Source organism: Anticarsia gemmatalis, chromosome 14 (assembly GCF_050436995.1).
Source record: "Anticarsia gemmatalis isolate Benzon Research Colony breed Stoneville strain chromosome 14, ilAntGemm2 primary, whole genome shotgun sequence".
NCBI classification, from domain to species: domain Eukaryota; kingdom Metazoa; phylum Arthropoda; class Insecta; order Lepidoptera; family Erebidae; genus Anticarsia; species Anticarsia gemmatalis.
In genome coordinates, this window is record NC_134758.1 from 5,044,566 (window position 1) to 5,052,848 (window position 8,283).

At 35.0% G+C, this 8,283-nt stretch overlaps 1 non-coding gene across 1 annotated transcript; it reads right to left on the reverse strand.

Annotated features, from left to right (window-relative positions):
- Positions 1 to 7,619: 7,619 nt before the first annotated feature.
- On the reverse strand, positions 7,620 to 7,692 carry TRNAT-UGU (transfer RNA threonine (anticodon UGU)). The gene has a single exon. It is a non-coding gene; the product is annotated as a tRNA-Thr (tRNA).
- Positions 7,693 to 8,283: the final 591 nt, after the last annotated feature.

An 8,283-nucleotide genomic window follows, 5' to 3' on the forward strand; every position in this document is an offset into this window, starting at 1 on the left:
AGCGGCTCGGCGTATCCTGGCGTCGAGTGCGCAAGCGCCGCGCACTGAATCTAATTACGCGTTAATGCGTGTCTCTGTATCTACATAGAGCTGAATTATTAATTACTAATTAAATATTTAGATTTACTTGTTTCTGTTGGGACGCTTGATTGATAGCAAAGTTAATTGTTGAGGTCGCGAGTCATCACAATTTATAATTGAAAATGTTATTTGATTTCGCTACTTTACCATTCGTATTACCAACACATGTTGAATGTTTGAATAGAATTATAGTTTTTATTTTTCTGTGACTGTGATGATCCAAAAATGTAATTTTTAAACTATTTATTATGTGACTAAACGTGAAAGCACTCGGAAAATTCTACTGTAAGATTTGGTTGATGTACGAATTTTCCTCTACTGTTTAGGATGACTTTGTAACAAAGGAAGAAAACACAATACTTTGATTCGATTTTATTTAAGTTTTTTTGTCAGTTCGCAATTATAGTGCAGATTCTGATAAAAAAATATGTAAATAAAACAGTGATCTGAGTATATATTAATAGTCCGTCAGACATACTAGAGTTAGTAAAATTATAATGTATAGGTAATATCGGTTACGCATAAATAATGATAAATATTAATATGAGGTCGATTAACTATTTAATCATAGCACAAACGGCTGTTTATAAACGCTAGTCAATTAGTAATAGGTGATTGCAACCGGCTTGATCTAAGTATAACTAAATATGTAATTAGATTCTTAATATCTTTCGCACAGGGAATGTTGTTGGAAAACGGACTTTGCATTTCATAAAACCGGATCATTAGAAAGTGTCACATAAAGTAGTGTTCAAGTCGTAGTGTATCCACTCTATATAGATATTCATATCTAAATCTTAGCTAATGCCTGAGCTGCTGGCGATTATAGCTTCATTTGAATACTTATCGTTATGGTGTCAGGAATTTTCATGGCACGCTGGTTTGCCTACCCGTAGCCGGTCCAGTCCACCTTCTGTGTTTAATTGAGACACGATCCAGCTACTTTGTGCGGAAATAACGTTACATCCATTAAAACATTGTGAAACGACTAAAACAAATAGCTTGTTAACTAACTGGACATGTATTGATTGGGTTTTTAAAACTGTGTGCTTTCATTCTGTACAATAGAAGCTAAAGATTATAGGACTAGGTATAGGTATGTTAGCAAACTTTCAAAGAAAGTTTCCTATGTATAAATTCCTATCCACGCAATTCTTCGAATGATAATCACGTAAAGCCTCCAGGCATTCTAGTCATCCAAAGTGTTTGATCAAACGATTATAACCAGATACATACTTATGATACAAAAAACATAAATAGATGTATCACAAATAAACGCCGATACAGGCGACTTCATAAATTAAATACTGGTAGGCTGTCTATGAGGTTTAATTCAATAATATTTGTGTATCCGAGGCTCGTGATAACATCGCACAACTCATCTGCAACGTTCTACAAGCACGCTAGGAACTCAAAGCTTCTAAACAGAAGCAGACAAGATATGAATCTACACACGCATACAAATATAATATTGTAGAGAATGTTGTGTCTGCAGAACATTCGGCTATTCCAAGAATCGTCAGCTTTTACCGATAGCAAGAGGAAGTAACACAAGCAAATATGTGTGTAGCGGTATTTCAAAAGATTAAAGATAATAGTTGAAGTTATAATGTGTGGCTTACATTAAGGCGTAATTTCTGAGAACGGTCATGTCAAAGGGCGGGGCCTGCGCCGGCGCAGCCTCGGCGGATTATAATAGCGCCGACATAACACACATAATAACGTCTGATTAATGGCCAATTTGTGTAATGGTATTATTATTGTGCACTCGTAAATTACATATTAGCTTTAAATGTGTTATGTTGATAGAAGGCACTTGTCTTGTAGCTGTAACCCTGCACGATCAAGAAGTTTTGGTGAGTTAATGATTACTTGATGATACACTGATGTTAAGACTATTTTCTTCACAGGAAAGTTGAGGAAAGTAAAATGCTAAAATAATGTACGCATGCAAGCACTCTACTTAGGTAGGTGACTCACAGTTGGCTATATGCAACCACTTTTTGGTATATCGTATAACACATCTAAATTCTACAACTATTTGCTGGGTTTTCACTGCGTTTACGCGCTATAAAATAGCAATTTAATACGTCCCGAGATTGGTCTGTAAGTCTGTACAGTCGTACCGATAACTCAGTGCGCACGTAAAATAAATTAAAATGTTATACGAGGTGCAGTGTACTGGTGTCATTTCCCACCTGCGACAAGTAATTTGTCGCGACGATTCTCACGCGATGGACTACCACTTACGACTTGGAAATAAAGACGCGTAACTCAAATTTAATTTCTTTAACAGAATATATTAGTCTCGGAATTTCTTTGAATGGTCGCTTTTCAAGTAACATGCGATGTAAGTAATTTGTTTAGAGGTTTAAGAATGTTACCTTAATAAACACCTTAAATGGCTTTAAAAGTCATCTTACTTCAGCAGCTGAGAGATCGTGAAGCTCAATTTTAGTCTGACCTTTTCTTTAAATTTCATCTTTGTTAATCAGTCGGGTAGCGGAAAGGATTGCCAAACAATTATTGTGATACGAGAGTTGCATGTATTAATTACCTCGTCAATAATTTAAACATTTAGCTTCTCAAGTCTATCCAAATAGCGGGATATCGGCAGCTTCCAAAGCAGGCACACATTCCTAATTCCGTTTCTTGCTAACTCTCTGCTAACAAAGTCGCGCTTTCGAGACAGGATTCCAGTCAATCAATGTGATTTGCAAGGTAATCACCGGTTTATACGGAATAATTAAACAAAAGGATGTAGGTACTGCATAAGAGCATCTTATTTATACTATTAATCATTGATTAAGGTCATTTGTATTCAGTAATCGTTCCTCCCATTGACCAAGAAGCTGTTTTAAACCTACTTAATGCGGGTCTGTGTGTGATCTGTGAACGTTTGCCTTCAGGTTGACTTCGCCTGTAGGTATTACTGCGTTGAAATTTAATGATCAATTGAAACCGCTTCTCTCGTTTGGCCTACGTTTGACCTACTTGTTGCTATTAGAAAATCATTTTTCTTTCACTTAATAAGACGTATATACGTGCTATTATAATTAATATGAAACCAGCAAATTAATCAGACATCATGACTTTTGATATTTCCTTTTTGAAGAATCAACGCAGTGGTTCACAATATAACACATTTTATTCATTTGAATTATCTGGGGGCACGGAAGTGCCCCCGCAAGTCGAGCAAAAAAAAAGCGGCACGGCCGTAACATCCTTTTCTCGAAGCAATTCGGGCTATTTTTGACACCCCTATAATTTCGTTTTGGATAAAACAAGAAGCCTGGATTTTCAGCAACTTATCAGTCATTGTATAAACACGGTATATTTAAAATTTCAGTCAATTTGAACCAGTACTTTAAGAATGGCTACTTGTTAAAATTTTGAATTTTGTCACTCACTGATTCACTGACTCACTGACTCACTGACTCACCGATCATCAAAAGTCTAAGGTACTTCTAGTAGACTTAGAAGCTTAAAATTTAGAATACAAATAGGGGTTAGTGTTTTAATCATGGGAAAAATTAAATATTTTCTAATTTCGGTCCAGTTTTCTAAATACACCAACTGCAACAATAACTTTGTAATCCCATATAAATGTATAAGATTACAAGGTTACATTTGCAGTTAATGAGTTATTATTACTGTAGAAAATAAAATAAATAGGTGTAAATAGGTACCTACTATATGAGGCATAACGGGAGGGGGTATAGGGTGGGTAAGGGTATTTAGCCCATGAAACTGAACAACATTCCCATAGGTAAATATGTTGAATTATGTTGAATTATGAAAAAAAAACGTCTTTCCATACAAATTGGACTTATGTTCGCTCTACAAAAAGAAGTGAGATGCCATCAAAAACATTCTGTAAAAACCTCAAGTCTCGCCGTAAAAAGTTGTGAGATCTATATAATACCAAGTCGATTAATCTATTTAGTCTCTACTTAAAGGACCTTCTGTCTTAAGTTATTACGTTATTACTACCTTCGTCGGATGTTGGTGTCGTGTTAATATCCTACTACCGTAACTATCTAAGTACTTCGGTAGTTACATTGAGGTTAGTGGTGGGACTTGAGTAGTTGAATACTTAATTTAATCACATACGAAAAAAAAATAGGTTGTTTTGATGTAGTGTTCAAACATAACAGAATTAGGTAATGCCTACACTTAACGTATCTGTAGATACGTATTGCTGCAAATTGCAATGATTTTACCGTTAACTCAAAAGACAAAGAAAGGTCTTTTAGAGCCAATAAACACACAAAGATAACGACATTCAAATAATACGGCACTAATGTACGGTACATACCTAGGATATTTGGGTAATTCGTGAGGTCGAGGTCATCGCCTCGGGTTTTTCCACCAACTGGTTTGCAAAAACAACAGCCTGTATCGTTAGAAGCTCTTAGTTCCGCGCTAGGCGACACTCGTCTGTTGCAGCCACTTGCCAGGTGTAGATAATATCCTGATTTCTAAGGAATGTTCCGCTATTTTATCTTGAAAGGCTCGAAGTAAATAGCGTTAAGCTAAAACATTAATATAACTAGTACGCTTGCCAACAAGCCTGTAAATCTCTGAAAGAGTTACTAATGATCCTGTAGGAACACTATTCAGATATACGTTTTAGCGACAAATCAATTGTCGTTTCTAACAATGGATTAACACATAAGTCACTCTAATCTACAAAGCATACAAACCTACTATTAGACTAATCGTTTTGTATTTCTACTAAATAAAATACCTAAGTTTTGTCAAAAGTATCTATGAATAATACCTAAAAACGATCACTACATATAAATTACCGTGCGCATGTAAACTATAGGATAGTACTTATGTATCCTAGTTATCTTAAGTAAGTTGTGGTATTTAGGTACAACGAGACAACATTCCATAAGCTTCCCATCATAAATGGAGTGTTATTTTGTAACAATTTCAATAGCTTACCTCTTACAGTATGTCCGGATCCCGAAATTGGTCACATTAGGATTGGCAATAGCGTCGACCGCGACGGGCGACCGGCCGGCCGGCGCAGGAATGCAGCTAGTCTGCATTAAGTCCACCATGATTTATTTCATTTCAACCAGGCCTTTATCCACCTATTTACTCCGACAAGACAAAACGCTTCGCTTAGACTTGTTTATTTATATTGCAAATTAAATATGGCGATTCCGAATTCCTCAGTGATTTATTTTATGAGCATCGATCGTTGATTTTGTTTATTTTGATGTCGAGAATTAAGATGATGTTCAGTAGCTCTTTAGGTGATTTTTGAGATTAATTGCGTTTATTTTTTCTGTATCTACCGACCAGAAATTTGCTGTTGATGAAAGTGTGTTCTCTACATATAAAGATACATAATTCCAGACTAAAAAGTTAAAAACATGAATACATAGTTTACATATAAATCTCAGCACTTATTTATGAGATAATTACAACCATACTCTCTTGGTTCTAACATAAATTACTAAACCAAGGAGTTCACATCTATTAACGAACTTTATAAATGGAATTGATGTTAATTGAATAGAACATTGAATGTTAATTCTTATTTATTATTTGATTATACTAAAGGAATCTAAATATAGATTTCTGTTAATGATACTGATTAAGTATTATTCCATATTAGTTTCGCTATAAATACTGAACGCCTATTACAAAACGCCGAGCAATTATTATTATTTGCATATTTTATTGATACTATTAGAATGAGATACGGTCGGTATTGAATTAAATGTGATCTAATGTTGGGTTAATATATTTATTAAGTTCGTTATTGGCTTATTAGGATTTAGAAAACATGGTGCTTTCAAGGCTTTTACTAAGTTTTAATCAAAACTTTAACAGGCAATGATTTTTTCAGTCTTCGAAGAGTTTAAATTACGAAGTCGTGAAAAATAAAACGTTTTCGAGCACATACTTTATTGTCATAGATTGTATCTAGGTAGGATGTTTATTGGGCAAGGTTAAACAAGAGACAGTCTGGTTTTTTAAGGCTTTGTAGCTCTATGTAGGTTACTTTATTTAATGGTACTAGCTTGTGCCTTTTGCTAGACAAATCTTTTAGGCTAATCATAGACACCATCAAGACGATCTTCGTCTTGATCATAGGTACCTTTGCAAGTAATTCACGTGATTATATTAAACCAAAACCAGAATTGTTTTTATCAATAACTAGTTTTTGTTTCCAAATTTAATTATTTCAAGCAAAAAATAATGTTAACAGCACAATGGTCGTCTAAACTAAATGTATTACCGCGTCGGTCAACGCAAGCAAATTAATAAATGAATACCATATCCGAGAGCAGTAGCCGCGGCGACGACCAGGCGGCCGCACACCTGCGTCTGCGCATCTCGACCCACACACGCCAATACAGACCTTAACACCACGCAACAAGTCTTTATTTACAATGCAACTAAATAAATCCCTCATTACGAATCACGGATGTAACAAACAAACTATACAAAACACTGTAGTCTCTACCTTTACAGCAAAGTTGGATTTTACGGTCAATGCATGACTATAAAGATTCCTTTGCCGGAGAAATATGGTCATTTTTTATTTAAAGTAAAAGTTAACGAGAAATCTTAAAACGTAAACAAAGACTTAGCTCTTTTTATTCTTGCTGTCTCTGGTAACTAGGTTCAATTCGATCTTAAATTACAGCATTATGTTATTCTGATAATAAATAATTTCAATTTAAACTAATTCATGTAACATTTTACATGACCTAATTGATATAACGTTCTTATTTCGACAAAATTAGTTCACGCATGAGAAACTAGATGGCGCTGTTAGGATTAGCGTTCTAGCACGAGTTATTAGCACTTCTATCTTAAAATTAAGAGAAATCACTGTTAATTTCTACAAAAATGGTCAGTATTTAGAAAGTAATATTACGTAACAATATTTTAAGTGTAATTCAACACATCTTTGACATTTTATTATTACCATTCTAGGGATTGCCCTAAATCGCGCTATTGAAGTTTTCACGACACTTAAGAGTAGTGTAAACATTTCAGAATTTTAGTGAGGGTTCCGACCAGTTCAGTCATCGGGGTCACGACAGAGTTCTTGTAACTCCTTCACCCTGTGGAAAGTCCCCGGAGATAGGGCGGAAAGCGTCACACCGTGGTGGTGTAGGCCGGGGCGGCGCGGGAGGGGAGGTAACCTGCCCCGCGCCGCTCCCGTAGCGTTGCTCAGAGCAAAGTTAATGTTGACAAGGCGATCTCGCCTAACCAAATGGGGCTTACTCGGTTTGGAACTTTCTTTTTCTATTTTTTAAAACTTTTTTTAAATAAAATGTTTAAAGTAAACGTAAAAAATAATGTTGTCGTGCGTGTCATTGATTAAATTATTCGCGTCCATCAAAATAACGACTTGTCAAAATTACAATAACAATTAATTAATTTTCATAAGATTTAATTTCGAAGTTGGAATTAATATGGCTAATAAAATGCTATAATTAACATAATTAGGTGATAATTGGATGTTATGAAGCGTAACTTTAAATAATGGTAGAACATAAAAATGCCCCCAGAGAGATTTGAACTCTCGACCCCTGGTTTACAAGACCAGTGCTCTAACCCCTGAGCTATGGAGGCGATGAAAGTGAGCTCGTAATATCTGTTTAGTAGCAGACAGTGTGTTCTTGTATAGGCTGTCTCAAAACAATGCTTGCGTGACACTAGTTAAGTGTTAACAACTGTAGCCGTAACTTGTGTAAATAATTTACTCATTATGATAAAACAATGAGTTGTTTGTGGAAAAGAATTTAACTATCAGCTAGCAATGTTTATGTATACGCAATTTAAATGTTTCAATACTTTTAATATAAAAGTTGCATTTATTGTATTTTGTTGTTTTTGCTAATATTTTTGTGAGAATCTAAATATACTTTAGAATGCGGCAAGAGGCGCTTACGCACATGCTTACGAAGTTTCGAGATTTAATCAATAGACAGTCATCATAATCATGGACTGACTTCGCAAAATATTTCTTGTCGTATAATCGCATGCTGATCTGTGTCTATGGCATGTATAATTGCTTGATTGAGTTAATCACTAACTGATAAAAGTGAATGGATTGATAACCATCTTGTTATACTTATTTTATGCCATCCGTTAATTACGACGTTTATGGTCCCTTATGGTCAATTTAGCGTTATAATTTGTAATCGAAGTTCTTGAAACCAG